Genomic DNA, 22,951 nt, shown 5'->3' with positions numbered 1-22,951 from the left:
TTTTCTTTCAATTTCAGTAAGGATGTTGATAATGACCATGGCATAAAGGCAGAACGTGAATGGGAAGGAATGTATGGACATTTAAATTACTGTAGCTGAGGTAGAAGTAAAATTCCAACTACTTGATATGATGATAATGGGAGGAACAAATTGCTTTCTTTTCTGATACCTGAAAGAGCTGTTTCACAGAATGTTGGTTCGGTCCTGAGTTGATATTATATGATAGAAGAATAGTAAGCATGTGTATTTTAGAAAAAATTGATCAAGGCTTTTGTAAGTGTATTAGTGTGACCTCTATAGTATGCAAAACCAACTTTGAATGGCAGAATAATTAAAATAGTGTAAGGTGGATCACAATGTTTATTCTGGGAAAATACTATGAAAAAATAATGTGGTATCTTGCTTTAGGAAGTTATCCAATTTCTATCTATTTGATGTAATTTAGATCTGTACCCAAATAAGTTAAAACATTTGATACATGCAATATGAGAGATACTCATTAAGGCAGAAGTAGGAAAAAAAGTTAAATCTGATCAGAAGAGTGTTACAAAAAGAGATAACTTCTCCAAGAAAGGAAGTATTTCAGTGAGGGTGGTTAGTGGCAAAATTCTTCCAAGTACCAATCCTGTCTGATCCAGCTTCACACATTCATTAATAATGGAAATTAGCACAAAATACTTGGGATGAAAGATTGAAAAATATGGTATAAACTGAGCAGAATTTGCTTGTGCCACAGTGCTGATGATTATTGGACAAGTGAACTGAGAAATCTGTGTAGGAAAAACAATGTTTATGAACCTGAGAAATACCTGAATATGTCAGACAAGCTTAGAAGACTTTGCTGAGGTATCAGTATGTGATGGAACTGTGGAAAGGGTGAATTCTAAGATGCTTCAGGCAACGTGTGTCTAATAAAACAAGAGAAATGGAAATGTTTTTCTGTAAGAGCCTGGTACACATTCATCTGTAAAGCTATGTACAGGTCTAGACATCCGTGTCCAATGAAGACTAATTCAGATAAGAGCAGGTTCTGAGATGGACTGATGGCATAATCAAGTGGATGGAGAGTCAAAGACTTGAATTTTTAAGACAAGTAAACAATTGTTCTTGCTAATCAGAGTGTTGAGGGGCTTGTGGAGAAGGATTCAAAATGCCAGAGAAGGGGATGATTTGTTAAGCTCAAGGGTGACATTGACACAAGAAGAGATGAATGTCAACTAACCATGATTAAATTCAAGCTGAAAAATAGAAGCAGGCTTCTCAGTCAGAAGAGAGAGCTCTTCTACAAGGCCTTTTGAGGGGACAGAAAAACCTGAGACTCGTCCCACCTAACTATAGACACTAAGATACTTACCCTAAGGGTTTAGTCACACTAGACTCTGCTTTAATTAATGTAAAGAGCCTCCTCCAGAATGTGACTCAGATCTTGGGTGCATTGAATCAGCTTGGAGATGTTTCTCCTTACACTGACCTGAGGTCTAAGGTAACTAGTATCTACTGCTGGTTCCTCCTTAGATCCTTACAGTACGATGGGTGAAGGTATAAAGGGAGAGCCCTAATAGTTAGATGAGGAATGATTGTTTTAAGGAGTGGCTACCTGCAAAAGATTTGAAGACTCAGTTCTGTTTTAGATCACTTAGATATTTCAAAGTTCCTATGTAATGATATAATTTTAGGTACCCTTACAGCCAGCTTTTTCTTGCATTTAAGGCCCAAAAATATTTCAAAAGGAGGGTTAGGCAGCCAGGGGTACTTCTTATCTGTGTGCAACCTCTGGATTCTGCATCGAATTATAATGTGGTCTCAAGTGTCACTGGAAATCATAGGAATCTTAATTTTGTGAAGACAGAAGTGTTGTTCATAGTGTGTGTGGACAGTAGGTTTTGGCTCTGTGGGAGAAGGGGCAGAATTATTGACTTCCAGTCCCTTGAAATTGAGTCTAGATTTATTGCAACAAATCTTAATTTTGTGTGGATTGCTGAGATGTTCATAGCATGGATGAAGCTGTAACAATCTTTGGGCAATAGGTGATCCTATCACCTCTCTATTTTTCAGTGTATAGTGGCCTCTTCTATGAGATATAATGGTGTGACTACATTACTATGTCTACTGTTGTACATCAGTTGTTATATCCTGATTTTAAAGAAATTACTTTTCATTCTCACTAGTTTAAGAAGATCAAACCTCTGTGACTATGTTTTTCAAAGTGCAACATTTAAATGCACCTTTCCAGGCCTTTCACTGATCTCTTTCTCCATTTTATAAAGTGGTACTAATTTGAAGACATTTTAAAGCACACAAGAAAGCAAGCTGGAAGTGGAGGTTTGAAGGTGATGAGGTCTCCAGTGAGGGTGAGGAGGAGGAAAGGGAAACTTGATAATGCTGCCCTTCCAGGGATTCTGCCATTAACTGATGCATTATTTTTCTAAGCTCATTAAATAACCCTTAGAACTGTGAAAAGGTCAAGAGAGAGGGGAAGGAACTGAAGCTGCCTGTGGATTTCGGTCGTACAGCAATTTCCCAAGCAAGCGGAGGAAGGAAGAGGGGGGGTTGAAGAGGCAAGGAAGGAGAGAAGTGGAAAAGAAGTAGGGTTTTTTTTTTTTCCTGTTGATCCTTTTACTTGTAGCATTTCCACCCCCCTCGCTCTGAAGTCAGTAAAAGGATCTGCCTGGGATGCTGAGAGCTACGGATGAGGCTTTCAGCAAATTTTGTCCTTTTGCTCTTGCTTTCTCTCTCTCGCCCCGATTTTCTGCCTCTTTCTCCCCACAGGTGCCTCTCACAGGCTCACCTCTGTGTTGGGGAGAAAGCAGGTCATGTGGAAAGAAGGCAGCCAAGTGCAGAGACCCAAAGAGAGAAATGATCACAGGGAAAATTGCCGGTTGTTTCCTCACTGTTCACCTGCCTTGAGTGGTTCACTTAATTAACAATGCAAGCGTGAGCTGACAGATTTGGCAGGGAACAATAATGCAGTGGGAGGTGATGGAAGGTAGTCTTGCTGGGAAAGTTGTTCCTGATTTATAAATACACATGATTATTACAGAGTCGCCCATTAATGACACTGTAGTTTATAGCAACATTTCCCGTCTCCAACCTTTGTTTTCATGGGGCTCCGCAAAGGAGGCAGAGTTTGTCTCTGGGAACCGAAATTCATCTCCCAGAACAGCTTTGTTTTCATCCACTGAACATTTAAAAACAAAAACACAAAAAAAGCCTGCCTGGTTTCCTGTGTGCAAGGCAGTCAGTTAAAGGTAGATTTTTCTCTTCAAATATACCATTGTCTCAGTTTTATCCTTGGACCAGGAGGTGGGTCCCAGGAGCCACTAGGCTCAGGTCCTTTGCTCCCCTGACTTTGAAAACCAACACAATGTTCGGCTGTAAAAGATGTCTGATTCTGGTCTACTTGTCTCTGACAAAGATCAGGTGCTACTCCAAGTCAGGAAATTACACTGGTGGAATAGAACTAGCAGGTAATCAGATGAGAAACCAGCCAAGCAGTTGAAAACCGGGACGTTTAAACTGGAATGTATGTTATTTTCCCATAAAATTAAAGGCATTATAGAGGGAAACATAACCCACCATCTAAATATTAATGCTTTGTAAAGTTTGGATGTAAACTCTGTAATTTGGGCCAATGTCTAACAGGGAAAGGAATTGAGCTGGCTTTGCTGAGCCAAGGGAGAAACCACATGCAATCAGGCAAAGCAGACTAATGATCTGCAGCTTTCTCCAGCACTCTCTACCCAATCTGTTTTTCTAGTTTCATGGTTGATAGGGCTTTCTGGCAGTCCTTGTCATAGACTGCATGAAATCTTGCCCCAGGAAAGTCCTCTTATTTGGATCAGACTCTGTGCTGAGTTCCTCATTTGTATCAGCTTCCAGATTTGCTTTGTCTGGAGCTATCAGGAAGCCCTGCAGAAGTAAATGTTTATCTTCTGAGTTTTCCCTACACCAGTTATCTATCCAAATCCCATTGTAACTTCTTATCTGTAGTAGCTGCTCTGGTGAAACTACCTGCCTTTATTTACAGCAAAAAACAAATTGCAGTCATCTACAGACCAGCCCAGACGTGGGGTTGATGTCTTGGTGGAGGCAGAGTCATGTCTTCGCCTGTTACTAAATGTCCTCCATGGGCTGAGGCAGGAATTATAAGTCTTTTGTTCTGGTTGCTCTAGATAAGCCCAGTCCCTCATTAGAAACACCCCACGCAGGAAGGTCTGAGCTATGAAGACCACTTGTTACTTTTTAAGGGGTCTGTATTTTAAGCCACGTTGTAGGACACAAATATTTGTCTGTGCAAGTCATAAACCTTCCAAACAGATAGTGAGGAAGAAGCAGAGAGGCACAAGGTCTTCAAACCCACTGATGCTGTGGGAGCCTGGGACAGGAGAAACATGTTTGCTGTTTGCAGATCTCTCCCATAGCTACTGCAGTCAAATTCCCTTCAACAAAGAAAATGTTTCCTTTTAATTGGTTGTTGTTTCTTAGCTTGTGAAAGTTCAGATGCAAAACAGAAGCAAAAAAGAAAGAAAACAAACAAGCAAGACAAGTTTTCAAACTGAACTAATAGAAAAAGGAGGAGTAATGCTGCCTGACCAAATAAGAATAATGAATTTACCCCTTTGCAGAGAAATGGATGATATCTTAGGTAGTCTTTATTATAATATGAGACTAAGGTGAAACATGAACCTGGTGTCAGGGGTAGTCAACTGGAGGTGTATGAAGAATTGGTGAGCAAAGAATATTATTTGGATCCACTATGCAAAGAAACTCCCCAACAAAGCCAATCTCACTTCACTTTTTAGTGCAATCCAGTGAGGCTGCCTCCCATCAAACCACTGCCCCAATCACAGAACGTGCCACAGGATTTGCTGCAGTGTTGCCCCTCTTCTTTGAAAAGAAGTTACTCGAAAATTCTGCACAAATAAGAATCCAAGAAACTGGTTTCTATATGAATAAATACATAGTGACATTTAAAAATTTTTGGTTTTTTCCAGAACCAATGAATATAAAGCACAAATTTCTGCCCTTTGCCTTTAGAAAGCTGGGAGAGTCTGTGTTTATTTATCGCAACGCAGAAATTGTGTGAAAGCTTCATTTGTATGGGTCAGAAACAGAACAAGATTGTTTTCTAAGTTCACAGCTATTCCCATCTAGGACTGGGTTTTAGTAACTGGTGTTTTAGTGCATAAAGATGAATCCACAATACTGCTGATGGGGTCTCAACAGTCTGAGAGCTATCAGTTCTCGTATCTGGATGTCACAGCGCTCTATTCTGGCTTTCTCTAGGCTTGTTGATGTTGTTACTTTGCTGAATGTACCTCAGTGTAGTAGTTGGACTCTGAAAATGCAAATCCCAGCAGTAATTTCATTCAGCTCATGGGTGGGAGTTCTAATGCTGTCTGTGTCCAGTGAAGACTTGATCTTTGCTGTGTCTTAGTCCTGAACTGGGGAAACACAGTGCTCTGTGGCCAGGTCCTGGTCCAGATGGCTGTAGAGCCAATACCCTAAAGTCTTAGCCTTTTAAGCCACATGCATAGTAAGGGTGGATGGAGATAACACAGGGAAGATGCATCACTTGACCCCTGTAGAAGACGTAGTACTGTCCATAGGAATTCTAGAAAGTGACTAACCTGAATTTATACATCACAAGTTTACACAGCAACTCAACAGTGCTGCAGATTATGTCCAGGATTGTAAAAACACAGAGGAAGGATGCTCAGTTCTTACAAATAGATTGAGATTAAGGTCAATGGTATTAGGGTGCTCCTCTTTACTAGGCACGGATAAAAGTCCCAGTTTGCACCGCTGACTTCTGAGTTCACAAAGAGCAGAAGAGTGATGTCTTAATGTTAGGATGTGTATTCCCCCACCTACCAGCCTGTGAGGACACACATAGCCAAGCAGCACATCTGTACAGCAGGGAAAGAGTTTGGCATGCATTTCCCTTGGGATTAGCACTTCAGCAAAGTAGTGCATTGAGCCAGAGTAACACATCTTTATTTACTGAGCAGATTTTGCATGTTTGGTTGTGTGAGCAAGTAAGTACAAGACAGAGATGAGTTTTTCTGGAATTGGAACAGTTTCTTTGTCAGCGCTATGGCTCCTCCATTTAATTCCACAAATCTGCTGTAATCAGAGTGCCTTCACCCATCAGCTCAGCTGAGAGAGCGAGAGCACAGGAGGGAGGAAGCATCTCTTACTTTCCAGCTCTCTGTGTTCTCAGGCATTGCATCAAAGTGGCATGGAGCCTCCTGGGAAAGGGATTTGCTATAACTCATGTCAGTCCCAGCCACATTATGTTTATGGATATGATAGACTGAACACTGAAATTACCATTTGCACAAATGATCACACAATTCCTTCAGGCCTACTGTGTCCCTTTAATAGTCCAATCTTTCAATAATGAAGTGGAGATCAGTCAGGACTCTCTGGAAATCCCATCTTTTTCTTTCATTTCTTTTTTTTTTTTTTCCTCCTCCTTTTTGTGGGGGCCTTTTTATTGCACACATTATTTTCATCCTTTCTCTGAGTCAGATCCATTTACCAAGCAGTTTTAAGGAAGATCAGAATGAGATTCTCAATATTCTGTTAATACCCCAGAAGTAGCAACCTGGCAGACAATTCATTGCTGCTTGGGGCAATGAGTCATGCAGAACTCAGAGGTTAAGGAACTACACACAGGGAAGGGGGCCTCAGAAACAAATACAGTGCAGGAAAGATATCTTAGAGAGTAGGTTTTCCTTCCTTTACTTAATGGTTATGTTGCATGCTCTGCTCCATCTCCTTTCAGTTTCTAATCAGTTCCATGATGCTTTCTGAGATTAATATACGGGGCCAAACAGTTGTCTGGTAGTGCAAAACCCAGGAAATGTATTAATTGCATGGATCAAATGAAGACCTGAACAAAGATCTAATAAAAATCAAGGAGGGTTTGACCCTCTTACTTTTGTCTTCATAAATGGTTCTACTACAGTTTTATTCACCTGTTTCTCAGGGAGAAAAAAACAATCTCTCTTTGAGAAACAACAGGACTTTATGTGAAGCGAGTTTTTAAAGACTCAGCCATAGCTAAAAGGTGTAAGGGACAGTTATTAGAAGAAGTAGGATGTGCAGAACAGGTTAGAATATAACTTTAGATTGCTCTGAAAAAGAGTAAGTAGAGGTGAGCAAATCTGGTCTTTCAGGACAGACATTGAAGTACAAGCACTGTGCTGCCTGACACAGGGCATGGTCTGGAGAGGTGATGGGAATGGGAAACCTGCTGACAATAACAGAAGTTCCTGCCAGTTATATTTAGCTAATAGTCTGGGGAATTGGGAGCAATAAAGAGATTGTGCCCTAGAAAGGAATCATGCAATGTATCATGTATCCTTGTTTGGACCGCAGCCCACGGCGCCTGAGCCAGATGCTGAGGTGGTGTCAATCCATAAAGCTACATGAAAGTCAGTGGTCTGGACTCTAAGGTGACATAAATCAGTAGGGTTTGATGGAGCTGTACCAATGTATACCAATGCGAAACCTGGGTCTTGATATTTTACTTTGTATTCATGAATTTGTTGATTTCTGCACCTCTCTCCTTAGCATCTTATTTTGTCCCCCAACTTCTTTGGTTTTCTCCTTCATTCTCCTCTGTTGCTTGCAGTGCTTTTCTCTGTCTCTTTCTCTTCTCCTAAAATCTTCCTTTCTGTTTTCTTTAGCATACATTTTTCTTTTCTCTCTCTTTGCTGTTTGGCTCCCTTCACATTAGTGTGCATCTAATAGTGTTTTCAACCAAACCATGTATACGATCATGCTGAGGGGAAATTATACCCTGGACACAAAACCCACCAAAGGCAGTGGTCAAAGCCATTAGACTCCAGGGCGAACACATTCCTGCTCAACCCCCTAGCGGAGAGGACCAAAGTTTCTGTAATAGTGCTGCATTTAGGAGCAAAGTCTGCCTGGAAATAAGTTTGCTGAGTCCTCCTCTGCAAGGCTCCGCAGAGGGCGAGAAGCAGCTGCAGAAATTGCTAAGGCGTACTCAGAATTTCAGCAGTCCCTCGGTGGGGGATTCCACTCCTGAGTTGGAAGCCCCCGTCTTCCATCTCCCTTTCCAGGGGTGGGAAGCTGCCGTTGTATTTGTTTTTAATTATTTCCCCTGTTGCATTCGCCCTGTTTTCTTGCTTACGTTAACACGGCTCTTCTTACTGCCTGCGCTCAGCTGCCTATTTGTCATTTCTGCTGTTTGATGTGTCGTGGTAATCTATGTGCACCCAGCCTGCTGTGCATCAATATTTGCTAATGGAGCTTCTTGTATGCAGAGGCTGTTTGCAATAAAAAGATAATGGAAAAAAAAAAAAACAACCCAAACCAACCCTCCTTGACCCTGGCCAAGCAGTTAGCAGGAATCACAGCTATCGACAGTGGTGTATCCACCATCCGTCCATGGCGTGGGGAGGAAAGAGCCTGTAGAGGAAGGGGAGGAGGGAAGTAGAAACAGGGGGAATAAGGACCTGAGGAAGACATAGAGGAAAGGAGGATGAGGAAAAATAGAGGAGAAAACACAAGTGAGCTGGCAGGTATGTGAGAGAGGAGTCATTACGAGGATGGGAAATGGGCAAACGGACAACAAAGTATTTAGGGGAAGAGGGTGGAAAGTCAGGAGAGAGAGAGAGACTGGGAAATGGTGCAAATACAAAGAAAGATGAATGTGGGGAGGGGCAGGAGAAAAGTCAGAGACAAAGGAAGAAGCACAAATGCAATAAATGATGGGGAGCAAGAGCCCAGTTGGCTGCAGAGTTAAATGGGTATTGCTCTGTCCAGAATCAATAGACAATTAGCACTGAGGATCCAGTTGGTTGGCGTGAGTGGAGCCAGGCTGCTCTACACCACCCGTGCATGCAATCCGTTAACTTCAAAGAGGGCTATTTATTTACAGCAGTTGGGGATTTGGCTCCATAACCAAATTTCTGTCCCATAAAGAATACGCAGCACCACCTCTAGCTAGAACACAGCTCCTTGTTACATCCAGGTTCCTGAAGCTGCAGCTTCTCTATAGGTGGAAGTTTGTATTAATCTCTGCCTCTGGTGTCACACTGCCTCTCTAGGCTGTGACATGAACGTGGCTGAGCCACCTGAGGCTTTCCAACCAAGAGCTGGAGGACTTGTGGAGACAAAAGCCAGTGTGCGTGAGGGAGCAGATCTCAGTGCAAATTGGACCTCCCTGGTTAAAATGATAGAAAGTTTCTGGGGTTTCCCCCTCCTCTCACAGCCCTGTCACCTCAGGGGCTCCTGCTCCTGTTCTTAGTGAATCCCCTTCATCAGGCAGAAATTAGTTGCGTACAAAGAAGGTTTTTCTTTCAAGAAACTCAGTGCCTGAGAGGCCTGTCCCATCAAGAGGGTCCCCTTTTTTGTCTTGAAGACCAGAAACACTTCATAGGATGTATCTTGCAGTAAGATCCTTATTGGTTTTCAAGGCTCTTGCAGTGTCAAGCAACAGTGGGTTTGGTAGATGTCTTCATACTTGCAAATCAACCAAAATAAGATATTGAGTTACTTTTTTAAATCCTGGATTGGTCTAGGTTTTGGGAAAGAAATGAGTTTGAGAGAATTGAAGGCTGAATGCAAGATGCAGGTGTGAATGCCAAACATGATGGCATCTGAGGGCTTAGTGCTGTGTCCAGGGAGTTCTGGCTCATGAGACTCTGGCAAACAGGCCAGACTAACCTCATTAATTGCAACTAAAAGCCTATCACAAAGCTGTGTTGTGGTTCCTTGAGGCAGAGCATCTAATAGTGTTTTCAACCAAACCATGTATACGATCATGCTGAGGGGAAATTATACCCTGGACACAAAACCCACCAAAGACAGTGGTCGAAGCCATTAGACTCCAGGGCGAACACATTCCTGCTCAACCCCCTAGCGGAGAGGACCAAAGTTTCTGTAATAGTGCTGCATTTAGGAGCAAAGTCTGCCTGGAAATAAGTTTGCTGAGTCCTCCTCTGCAAGGCTCCGCAGAGGGCGAGAAGCAGCTGCAGAAATTGCTAAGGCGTACTCAGAATTTCAGCAGTCCCTCGGTGGGGGATTCCACTCCTGAGTTGGAAGCCCCCGTCTTCCATCTCCCTTTCCAGGGGTGGGAAGCTGCCGTTGTATTTGTTTTTAATTATTTCCCCTGTTGCATTCGCCCTGTTTTCTTGCTTACGTTAACACGGCTCTTCTTACTGCCTGCGCTCAGCTGCCTATTTGTCATTTCTGCTGTTTGATGTGTCGTGGTAATCTATGTGCACCCAGCCTGCTGTGCATCAATATTTGCTAATGGAGCTTCTTGTATGCAGAGGCTGTTTGCAATAAAAAGATAATGGAAAAAAAAAAAAACAACCCAAACCAACCCTCCTTGACCCTGGCCAAGCAGTTAGCAGGAATCACAGCTATCGACAGTGGTGTATCCACCATCCGTCCATGGCGTGGGGAGGAAAGAGCCTGTAGAGGAAGGGGAGGAGGGAAGTAGAAACAGGGGGAATAAGGACCTGAGGAAGACATAGAGGAAAGGAGGATGAGGAAAAATAGAGGAGAAAACACAAGTGAGCTGGCAGGTATGTGAGAGAGGAGTCATTACGAGGATGGGAAATGGGCAAACGGACAACAAAGTATTTAGGGGAAGAGGGTGGAAAGTCAGGAGAGAGAGAGAGACTGGGAAATGGTGCAAATACAAAGAAAGATGAATGTGGGGAGGGGCAGGAGAAAAGTCAGAGACAAAGGAAGAAGCACAAATGCAATAAATGATGGGGAGCAAGAGCCCAGTTGGCTGCAGAGTTAAATGGGTATTGCTCTGTCCAGAATCAATAGACAATTAGCACTGAGGATCCAGTTGGTTGGCGTGAGTGGAGCCAGGCTGCTCTACACCACCCGTGCATGCAATCCGTTAACTTCAAAGAGGGCTATTTATTTACAGCAGTTGGGGATTTGGCTCCATAACCAAATTTCTGTCCCATAAAGAATACGCAGCACCACCTCTAGCTAGAACACAGCTCCTTGTTACATCCAGGTTCCTGAAGCTGCAGCTTCTCTATAGGTGGAAGTTTGTATTAATCTCTGCCTCTGGTGTCACACTGCCTCTCTAGGCTGTGACATGAACGTGGCTGAGCCACCTGAGGCTTTCCAACCAAGAGCTGGAGGACTTGTGGAGACAAAAGCCAGTGTGCGTGAGGGAGCAGATCTCAGTGCAAATTGGACCTCCCTGGTTAAAATGATAGAAAGTTTCTGGGGTTTCCCCCTCCTCTCACAGCCCTGTCACCTCAGGGGCTCCTGCTCCTGTTCTTAGTGAATCCCCTTCATCAGGCAGAAATTAGTTGCGTACAAAGAAGGTTTTTCTTTCAAGAAACTCAGTGCCTGAGAGGCCTGTCCCATCAAGAGGGTCCCCTTTTTTGTCTTGAAGACCAGAAACACTTCATAGGATGTATCTTGCAGTAAGATCCTTATTGGTTTTCAAGGCTCTTGCAGTGTCAAGCAACAGTGGGTTTGGTAGATGTCTTCATACTTGCAAATCAACCAAAATAAGATATTGAGTTACTTTTTTAAATCCTGGATTGGTCTAGGTTTTGGGAAAGAAATGAGTTTGAGAGAATTGAAGGCTGAATGCAAGATGCAGGTGTGAATGCCAAACATGATGGCATCTGAGGGCTTAGTGCTGTGTCCAGGGAGTTCTGGCTCATGAGACTCTGGCAAACAGGCCAGACTAACCTCATTAATTGCAACTAAAAGCCTATCACAAAGCTGTGTTGTGGTTCCTTGAGGCAGAGGGAACCAAAGCCCCTGTATGGAGAAGTGATAACTGGAGCAGGGTGAATGTGGGGAGTAAAGGCAACCAATTCCCCAGCAGCAGCCCAGAAACACTGACGGCTTCAAGCTCCAACAGGGGAGGTTTAGACTGAACATTAGGAAAGAATTTTTCCCAGAGAGAGTGGTTGGGCATTGGAACAGGCTGCCCAGGGAGGGGGTTGAGTCACCATCCCTGGATGTGTTTAAGGGATGTTTAGATGTGGTACTGAGGGGTATAGTGTAGGGGAGGACTTTGTAGAGTAGGGTAGATGGTTGGACTCGGTGATCCCAAGGGTCTCTTCCAACCTAGACCATTCTATGATTCTATGACTCTGGCAGGGAGGTATTTTTCCAGTGATGCAGGGTCACTGGTGCACCCAGCTCCTGCCCTGCCCAGCTGCTCCTTGCGGTCCCCAGGGAGGGAAAAGCAAATTATCACAAGGACAAACCAATGTCCAGGGTCCTCTGCAAGGCAGCAACCTGCCTCCTGGGACTGCCAGGTAAACTTTGGAAGGGAGAACATCTCCCTTCTCAGTTCATAGAATCATAGAATGGTTCGGGTTGGAAGGGACCTCAAAGATCATCGAGTTCCAACCCCCTGCCATGGGCAGGGACACCTCCCACTAGAGAAGGTTGCTCAAAGCCCCATCCAGCCTGGCCTTGAACACTTCCAGGGATGGGGCATCCACAACTTCCCTGGGCAACCTGTTCCAGTGTCTCACCACCCTCATAGTAAAAAATTTCTTCCTGAGATCTAATCTGAATCTTTTCAGGGAGTTGTCCCTCCCATGACTGCCAGCTGAGATCCGCAGGGTTTGCCCACTCCTGCTTGCAATGAATTAACGCGTGAGCTGCTCAATGCATCAAATGAAGTGAAATGGGTTAAATTCACTGCATAAAATCTTTATTACAGCTCAGAATTAGGTGTGATGCCTGTACCTACTCAACCGGTGGTGGCACTGGCTGAGCACTGCCGTGCCACCTTGCCTTCCTGCAGTGCCACAGTTTCTGGGGTGCAGAGAGCAGCCAAAGGCACTGCTTCTATCAGACAATGCCTTTTTTAATTTTTTTTTTTTATTTTATCTGGAGCTCTGGTGACTGCAAAAATGAGAGCAGAGCCTTTGCAAAGGGGCTGGCTGAGAGCTGTGAGCGTGGGCACCCGGGGCTGAGACACATCACCTTCTCTTGGGCTGCAGCGTGAAGGCACGAGGAGCACTATGGTAAATTGTACAACAAAAACAAATTAAATCTGAGTGCCTAAAGCAAAGCACTTAAGACCATACTTAATGGCCTGATTCCCAGAAGAGCGTAGTCCTTGGACCCAAAAGACTTTCTCCAGCACATGACTGCGGCCTTTGGTGTATTTTTGTGCATTTCAAAATGAAGTATTTTAGGATAAGTTTCCCGGTGGCTTCGCTAATTTAATTTAAGCAGGAGACGGAAATGTGGATCTGTGAACTCATTGGAAGTGAGCTGTGCTTTTACAGTTGGTGAACCTGGCTGTTAATTACCATGAGGTGGAACAGCAGCCAACTCGTGCCACGTCCTCCTGGCAGCGAGTGGCAGTAGGGGATGCTCACCAGGTCCCCCAAAAAAGCCACCTCCCATGAAAGGAAAGGTGCTCTCTCCTTGGCACAGAACTGAGCAGTGTGAGGTAGCGTTCGATGCTGTCTGAGGACTGCGTTTTGTTGGCATTTGTTAATCCTTCTGCAGGATTTCACAGGAGCAAGGAGGAACAGGGCTGAGCTGAAGAGGATTAGCAGGAGTAATTTACAGGCTGGGATGTTATTCAAAGATATTCCTGACACGGGCCGGGACACACCAGTCTGTGGGTTTCAAAGAGTCTCAACTACAAAAGTAATTATCAGGGACCCAGCCCAGACAAAGGGAACTGCAGTGTCTTCCCCCTTTTACTCATGTTTTGATAGCCAAGGGCTTTTTAGAAACTATTTTTTCCCCGTTGTTTAACAGTTATTAAACTGAGCAGTTTGCTGTTGGAAGCTAAAGGTTTTTTTTTTTTTTATACAAGGTTTCACAAGAACAAGTCAATTGCAATGAAATGTTTGATGGAGAATAGTTAAAATGAATTGTTTTGACTTTCTATTTCATTTTGGTAATGACAAAATGTTTTGTTTTGAGAACAGAAAAAACACTTGGTTTCCACATTTATTTTTTTTCCCAATCTAATTTGTATGGATTTTATATTACATTAAGGCATTAATTTTAAATAGCTTGTAGTGGCATAGAGTGCTTCACATTATGGCATTTTGATGTCTCCATATGATTTTTTTTATAATTTTTTTTTCCACACTATTTCTCTTTTGTGGGAAGGTTTGAGAACCCAGGCTGTTGTTTCCCATCCAGGAGAAGAATTTCCTGTAAAAATGGAAGTTCACTTTTCTAACTACATCTACTACCCCAATAACTCATCCTTTCCCTTCTCAAAATATTCACCATCCTTCTTCCCTCTCTCTGTCTTTAGCACTCCTTCCTCATTCTTTTCTCCTTTGTACTCTTAGTATACTCAGTAAAAATCTCCTCTACTTCAAAGGGAAAGTGAAGGTGTCGATATAAACCACAGCACAGCAGGAAGGGACAAAACAGGGCTGTGGTCACGTCAGGGGTAGATATTGTTCCAGTGCAATAAATTTTCACCCCCATAGTACATATATATAAATACACCGAATGTGTGTGGGTATAGAAAACAACTACTTGTGCCTGCAATATCCCTGTTCTGTTCTGTTCCCACTACTTTGCTCCGTCACCCACAACAGAAAGTGGGTGGCAGTGGAACACGGGAGTAACAAAAGTGAAGTAGGAAGCTGAAAGGTCAAAAGACAGAATCTCATGTGAAGAGTTGAGAAAAGTGGAGGAGACGTGTGTAGGTTGTGGGGGAGCGGGGCTGCAGACTCTGGACAAGACACTGCTGGTGATGACAAAGGAATTACAGTGGTGGCTTTGATTTTTTCCCTTCTAACCCCCTCCTCTGGCCGTGACTCGATGACAATTTCATTTCGGCTAAATTCCTCCGTGTCAAACATCTCCGTTTTTTCCATCTCATTTTTTCTCTCCTCTCTCATTTCCATCCCATTACACAGGGTCTCTCATCTCTGCAAAACCCCTCCCCAGAGCTCCATTCTCTCCCTGGCCACCAGCCACCCTCGGGCAGAGCAGACACCCTCGCACACCTTGTTCTCTCTCCTCTGGAGGGTCCATGGCTCTGGCAGCTTCTCCCTCCCTGTTCTCACAACGGGAGAGGTGTCTCATGTTTGCCAACAGCCAGAGAGATCAGATGGGCCCAGGGAAATAAGGAATGGGGTAAGGAGGGAAAGTGTAAGTGTGTTGGGAGAGAAACTGCATAAAGTTAGATGTGTTATTTAGGTGTGTTGAAAAAAGTTTATATTTAAAGTTGATGAAAATCTGTGAAGTCTAAACTAGATTAGATTAGCACAGAAGTGAAGCAACACAGGACAGAGACAAATAAAAGGAGAGAGAGGGACTGGCAGAGGAAGAGAACAGTCCTCCATTTCTTACAAGGAACCTCTTTGCAGTCACTCCTCAGCCCTTTGTACCTCGACAAGTTGTTTCTGGGGGCACCAGAAGCTTTTCCATAGGGAGATTGTTTTAAACAAAGCCTTTTCTCATGATGAAATACAGATTGCACAGGGCCGTTGCATTTTGCAAGGTTGCCTTACTTTTGCAAGTCAAAAGAGGGGAAAAAAAAAATCTTAATGCTTCAATCTATTCATTACTTGGGAGTATTGAATGTCAGCGGAGAGAACACCTGGAAACTTCTCTGGGTGTGTAGATAAAGAGGACTGCAACAAACTTGTTGCCAGCTACATGGATTGTTTATGCTTGGTCTTCACAAATATATTAGGTGGCTATTTGAGATAGCAACAATCAAATATAAGCAAACATACAAAAACATATAAAAATATATATACACATAGACTGTGTATATTTATTCAAACTGCAAATTCTGTGTTTGTTAGCTTCCAGTGAATTCATTACTTGCACAGATGCAGCTGGGAGCCCTATAACCTGGCACAGTTCGTAATATTTCCTCTAGGAGAACCCACCCTTCCCAGTAACCTGGGAGCTGATACTTTATGAAATTTGTACTATTCGGGCCCGTTCCATTCCCCGACTCTGGACCCTTCAGTCCTGGTGAAAGGGCCAAATACCTTTGCTGGTGTGATACCCGTCACAAAGACCTTGCAAGTGTCTCCTATCCTTCACTAACAACCGTGGCGGTCGGGCAGCCGCGCTTCATTTCCTGCGGAATTTCAGCTGCTTCGGTATTTATCAAGAGCATCTGTTAAACAATCTGGAGGGGAGCAGTAATGGTGCCATTAGTGCGGGGGTGAGGAGGGAGGTTCTCGGCAGCGTGGAGACCAGAAGAGATGAGCCTGTGCCTCGTGCCTTCGGAGGTGTCGCGACCTTGACTTGGCGTTGATGAGCGATGCTGTGTGTCCTGGAGCAGAAATGACGGTGGTAATGTTTCTCTGAATGGATGTGTTCTGGTCACCAGGGCTGGAGAGGGATGAAGAGGATGGATCATTAGAGAGACAGAAACAATCAGCATCTCGATGTTGAGTTCTTAGAGAAGGATGGTTCCTAAATGTGGTGGAAAAAAAAACCCACAAAAAAATCCATGCAGGACTATCTGTCCCCTTTCCCTTAAAGGTCATCTTTCATACTGAGCCTTTTTTGCTCTCACTGACCCACTTGTGCTACTTTTAGGTTCCCTGGAGAGTGTACAACAGCGTGCAAAAGAAGCTGAAATCTAATGAGATAATTAGTAACACGCACAGAATGTAAATCCCTTTGCAAATAAAGCAGCTTGGCTGGGGCTGCAACACTCCTGACCTTCACCTGCTGGGCCCTAACCCTAATTTTAAGTGTACAGCCACAGCTTTTGTGACCTTCCCAAGTTTCCAGTGGCTTCTTGCAAAACCAGCATCAAAAATCCAATGCCTCTAGTCTGTGTTTGGCTTGATGTGCTCTGTGAGGTGCTGAGGCACAGGGGTTGCTGTGTAGGAATCCTCTTTGCCCAGCTGTCACTACACAGAAATAAAAAACCGGTCCAGATCCCCTTTCCTTCCCTAGAAAAGCAGCTCTTACATGAACGTATGGTGCATATCAATTGTTGAATGGTGTCCAGAGTCCACCAGCAGCAGTTCCGCTCCCTTTCTGAAATGGAACCTGGTTCTAACAACAGTCAAAGTTTTGCCTATGGCAGACTTGTTCTCTCCTTTTGATTTACGCATCTGCACATTTATATAGTCCTAATTCATTTCTTCAATGGCCCTTCAGCTGTTATATTTTTGCTTGTCAGGGTGTTTTTAAATTTTTTTTTCCCCCTTATAAATATATAAAACATTTAATGAAGAAATAATGATATTTTCTCATGTCACTGACTATTTTTCCTGTCATCTTTGATGTGCTTGTAATGTGGGCGGACATATTATTTATGACCAGGGAAATTAAATATTATTTCGCTTTTTTTTTCTAATGCAATCTGTGTCATCTTCCAGTTCCCAATTTCTTTCCATTAAAGTTATTGTCTTTGCTGTTCCACTCGACCATTTGCTGTTGGTTTTGTAACAGCGCTGCCAGAAGATGCAGAAAAACATAATGGAGAAAAGAAATGGCATAATTTGCAGGAGATACTTTTCTCATCTCATTTAAATGAAGACAGTTTGTTCCTGAGTGTCAAAAACATCAAGAGCAACAAAAATATGGAAATTGGTAATTTCTTGCACTAGGAATACTTCCAAAGGTTTGGAGATTCTGTCTGATTCTAACAGCTACTAAAGATGTGTCCAAGCCAAACTTGCTGCATAAAATAACTTAAAACCTCAAATGCTTGAAATCTGGGCCTGAATTTTTTAAGTCTTTGGCCCCAAATGCTTCTCTCATCTGCTGCCAGAATGTCCTCAAAACTTGAGCAGGAACCACAATCTCTAACGTATTCCTTTATCGTTTGGGTGTTACAGAGGCAAAATAGAGCTGGCCAAGGTGATCGTGCAGTGAGTATGACACAGCCTTTCACATTTGAGCTCTTCTTTTGCATTTTGTGGCCCTTCCATAACAGATGGCAGGACATGAGACCATGGGGCAGGACCCTTTGTGCTTCCATCATCTGCTCCAGATAGAAGGGACGCATGGACTCATCAGAGGCTCTTGGATTTGATTTTTCTCACTCGGGAGAGGTGAGATTAACCTTCTATCCTGAACTTGTTCTGTTCTGGTTTTTTTCTTTAACCAGGGAAGACAGACAAGCACATCTAGAGTTGATTCATCTCTTTCCTCTACATTAGTCTCACTTATGATTGGTGGAATTGCCTTTCATGGATGATGATTACTCTGTGGACTACAGAGGAGGCCCAGACAACTAACTGGGTATTGTCAAACAACTGTAAGTTGTATAGACTAATCAGGGAGAAATCCCATCCATTCTTTCCATCTGTCCTATTCCAATTTTCTGCCACAACAGCTACCATAGTAGTCTTCCATAGGAATTGGAGGTGAAGGCTGGCAACCTTGAATGTTGAGGAGATAAAGAGTGCCCTGACTAGTTTTATCCCAGAATACTCTTTCCCATAGCTCGTGTCTTTTCTTATTTCTTCCCAGTTGTTCCTCATGCTGCCTGTGTATTCAGTAGCGTGTTCTGCAGAAGAATTTTTCCCCTGCTTTCTTTTCAGTGTCATGGCTTTGTTTCATGGTTCCTAGCACCTCGTATTGAAGTCAAACCCAAATAGCCTTATATCATAGCTCTTCTCTTCTTCCCTTTTCTTTCTTTTTTTTTTTTTCCCCCCCTCAACATCTCAGCAAGGCAGCCTGCTAATCTCTTCTTTTGCAAAGATTAGAAACCTAGTTTTGATTTGACCTTTCTGAACAATCAGGAACTTGGAGTCCCCAAGATGGGTCGCCATTATCTCATCTTTTGGGCTGCTGACAATGATTAAACAGGACAAAGGATGCGCTCAGAGCTATGGAGTTTCAACCTGTCCTTGGGGAGTACCTGGAAATAAAAGCAAGCAGAGGGGGAAAGCTCCAGCAAAAGAAAGGTTCGACCTTTAGAAAACATCCTTGTCTGGTGCTTTCTCACCTTTCCAATATACATAACTAAGATTTGCAAAAATAAGTCTCTAAGTGCAGACACCTGCCTCTAGACTAACTCCCCAGAGCATTTCTCCCACAGCTTGTTCTACTGAAACGAACACTGAGGACTTTTGAGAATGAGGTCACAAACAGAAATGTTATTTTAAACTGTTAGTTTTCTTTACGATATATCTAGCCATCTATCTGCGTGCTATGATCTTTACAAGTTTTTCTTCAGGTCCAGATTAGCCCTGTACAACAGCTCAGAGCAAGGGATGACTAATACTTCCTATCACTCATGACCAATCTAACAACAGAGCCGTGGCTCTTCAAGGTGCAATTTCTTTACCAACTTCTGTTTCCAGCAGTTGCTCATCTGCTGCTCACCTTTCCCAAGGATGAAGAACTCCACACTTGCCTGTGCAGGGCCAGGTGAATCAGCAGCAGGGGAATTACCAGGAACTGAAAAGCTTTCCCATCCAGCCCAAGGACTCATAGTGTGGTGGTTTGTTTCTGTGGGCTCAAAAGAGCAGTGCATATGCAAGAACCTGCTGTTTCTAGTGAGCTCCTGTCATCTCACATAGGCCAAACAGCTGACCAAACAAACCAAGAGCTGATTTATAATATCCTATTATCCGTCCTTACTTTTACTCATCCACTGAACAGAGGAGGAAACTAAAGTGCAGACAAATCATAAGACAAGACCATAACCATGACTTAAACAGATCAGATATGTATGAAGAAAGGTGGTTGCATACATACTTACCTTCATGTGTACGTACATGTTGGGATGCCCATGGGGACAGAGAGAGAGGGAGTTTTAGGCTTTTCACACAACTGTTTTCTGCTTCTTCAGAGTATCTCTACCAAGTGGCTGCAAGGGAAGTGAAGGCAAGGAGGGGAGTCATTAGGAGAAAGTTAAGAAAAAAAAAAAAAAAATTTTTAAAAATGGGCTAAAGTATGAAGAATGGCCTTTGTGAACAATTCAGTCATTTATCATTATTTCATTGGCATTGTATGAATTATAAATTCCAGACTATAATGGAGTAATATCTCATCTCCTTTCCCCCTCAATGGGCACTGGATGAATGGCCAGGTGAGCTGCACTTGGACCAGCAACATTCTCCAGAGAAGTCACTGTTCACCTCAAATTGTTCTCCTGAATTTCTTTTAGTAAGTGCATGTTGATTTTTTTTTTTATCAATTTTTTTTTTGGCTGTTAAAATTAATGAGAATGTGCAACAGAACTTTTCTCTTTTTGAAGAAAGCTTCAAAAATGTTATATTTTTTCTTATTTGTCTTTTCCTATTGAAAAATAGAAAAGGTGAGGGGCAGAGAAAGATAGAAAAGGAGAGTTGAAGCCAAGGAATATGGTTTTGCAAATTATACAAGGGCTAAAGGGACAAATATGGACAGAAATTCAGTTATAGTAGCTCAGCTGATGGGTGGTAAAGTACTAACCGACAGAAATCACCAACATTCTCTTGGGTGTTTTTATACTTGCACAGACACACAAAGTTGACTATAAAAATGGGTTCACAGCCACGATGTAAATGGGATTTTATCTTAAAAACTGGTGTTTCAGATAAGAGTGCTCTGACTTTTGGAGTATTCCTGTTGTACCCAGAGAAGGAGAAGAGTTGATTCAAATGCGCTAACAGGGTTAAAAAGCCAAGAAATATTCTGTTGCAAGAGATTCAAGGAGCTGTGAAATCTGGTTTAAGAGGTAGATAATGTGGTGTTTACTTAGTAGACTATCAGGATCTATCAGAAACTAAGAGTAGTCATAAACATCAATGGATTAGTTTCCATCCATTTTGATTCCTAGTTATATTGCACTTTGGCTGTGTCATAGCCAAAATAAGGGGTCCTAAATAGAATAGCTATTATCTTTATATTATTAATTTGGTGGAAACTTTTTTCAGTTCTATTTGTTACATGTTTATTTCCACAGGCTCCTCACTACTCACACACAGGCTTCCTTCCCTCTTCCATAGGAGTTTATAGTCTACTCCCAACAGACCTGGCAGGGAGATGGAGACCTGAAGTGTTTGAGGTTTTGAGAACAAAGGTTTCTAATGGGGAAAGGAACATCCTATCTTAAGAAGAGAATTCCACAGTGTACCATTAGGAATTGCTGTAGAATCGTATTTTCCTCCGAGAAATAACACTGAGCCTGATTCTCAGGTATGTCACTCTCTTTCTTGGAGCAAGAAAATGGTGGATAGAGGAGGAAAGCAGGCTAGGAGCCTTAACCCAGCTTTGTGATCCTTGAACCTCAGGGCTTTAAAGAAGCCTAACATCTGCATTTGAAGAGATCCTTCTACTCAACCTTTGTTTCTTAAGTACCTTGCATTTACACAGGGCTCCTGAGCACATCCACACAGAGGCTGATAAAAGGCTGGCAGCAACAGAGAGATTATTTTGTTTGAATTTGAGGTTTGCCAATAAATACACCTGAATCTAAATCCTGTCCTTTCAAAAGTCAAAGGGTTAAAACTTTTCATCCCGGTGAGGCATTCCCCAAGCTATCTGCATTGAGGGCTCTCTGAAGCAAGGCAAACCGTTGTTGACCCAGACATCACTAACTTCTTTGCTTCTGAAAGTTCTGGCTGCTGATAAACCTTTGATCTTTTTCTTTGATTAGCTTTACTCTGGCTATAAATCCTATTTTGTTTTGTGCTGGGGTCTGTCCAAGGAAGTATTTCTATTAACCTGGAGCAGCTGCGGGGTAGCTGGCTCTTACTGTCAGGGGATTGCAGGCCTCGGTATCCTGTAACAGTAATGGGTTTTTTCTCTTGAAGAACTAGTCGAGATCCGTGTTCCTTCTGCAGTTATTTTGCTAGCCTCAAAGCTGGCAGTTGTGTGGGCAGGATGTCATTAACTTAAAGATGGCAGTCATTAGAATTCCCATTTAAATCTGCTCTCCTCGCAGTCTCCATGTCTGCCATCTTCGCTGTGAACTTTAATTTATCCATTCACAGAGTGGGAACATACTCCCGCTACTTTCATTACCTAATTGACTTCAATTAAAAGATCTGTAACACCTCCTGTCTTGGAGGGCTTGGAGTTTGGTATCTGAACGTCAGGGGCCCCTGTAACGGGAGGGAATGGCAGTCAGCCCCAAGAGCAGTGATTTCCACATAGCGGGACCCGATGGGCTGTGCTGCACCCGGGGTGATGCTCTCATCTGCATTCACTTGGAGCCACCTGTGAGTCCCTGCATCTTCTGCCATGTCTTCAGCCTAAAGGAGGGAAAGAGAAGCCTACTTTCACTCCCTGATGCTTTCTGCTCAGTTACGGCATTTATTCTAAGCCTTCCTGCCCCGAGGCTGTGGAGACTCGCTAAGTGCACCAGCCTCATTACCAGAGCACCATGGAAAAAAAAAAAAATCTCTCTCTCCATCTCTGCCTTTTGCCCAGGGTCTGTGACATTCCTCCATATCTCACAGGTGTAAAACGAGTACCAAATATGCACAGTGAATGTTTAAAACCCCTTGTCCCCGAAGGCAAACTCTGTAGTGACTAATCCCTGGGAGACTCTGGGATTTTAAAATTGGTGTATTTTCTACTTTCTGTTATCTCTCCTCCCTCTGAGCCTTTTGCAGTGTATTTTCTGTCCCTTTACCCCTTTCCCTAAGCAAGCTCCCCACTCTGCATAGCCAGTGCCCTCAGCCAGCAGCACTTTATCTGCTTCCAATGTAGCGTGTCCTAGAAAGAATTATAGCATTGCCTTTCTCTCGACAGCTAGGTCATCTCTCAGTAACATACAATAAGCTGTACTTGGGCCAAAGGAAATGGGTTTAGCCTGGCGGGTAATTAATTTTCTCAGGGTTCAGTTTCCCACACTGAAATTGGTCTCCGTCTGATCAATTAGAAGAACATTTCGCAAACGAAACTGATTATGAATCATGGGTTTCTGTTCAGTTGTGGAAAACCTGATACATGCCTGTTGGAGCAAAAAGTAGAGGGAAGCTTCAGCCCATTTATCCCAGCTGCTGCTGGAAAGGGAAAATAACATGCATCCCCCCCCCCCCCCCCCCCC

At 43.2% G+C, this 22,951-nt stretch overlaps 1 long non-coding RNA gene across 1 annotated transcript in view; it reads left to right on the top strand.

Annotated features, from left to right (window-relative positions):
* Positions 1-22,951, top strand: part of LOC106889763 — a 130,948-nt gene that overhangs the window by 36,569 nt on the left and 71,428 nt on the right. The gene's annotated exons all lie outside the window — the stretch shown is intronic.

Source organism: Calidris pugnax, unplaced genomic scaffold, assembly GCF_001431845.1.
Source record: "Calidris pugnax isolate Ruff unplaced genomic scaffold, ASM143184v1 scaffold22, whole genome shotgun sequence".
Taxonomy (NCBI): Eukaryota; Metazoa; Chordata; class Aves; order Charadriiformes; family Scolopacidae; genus Calidris; species Calidris pugnax.
The sequence above is the reverse complement of the archived record's forward strand: the minus strand, read 5'-3'. Positions and strand labels throughout refer to the sequence as shown.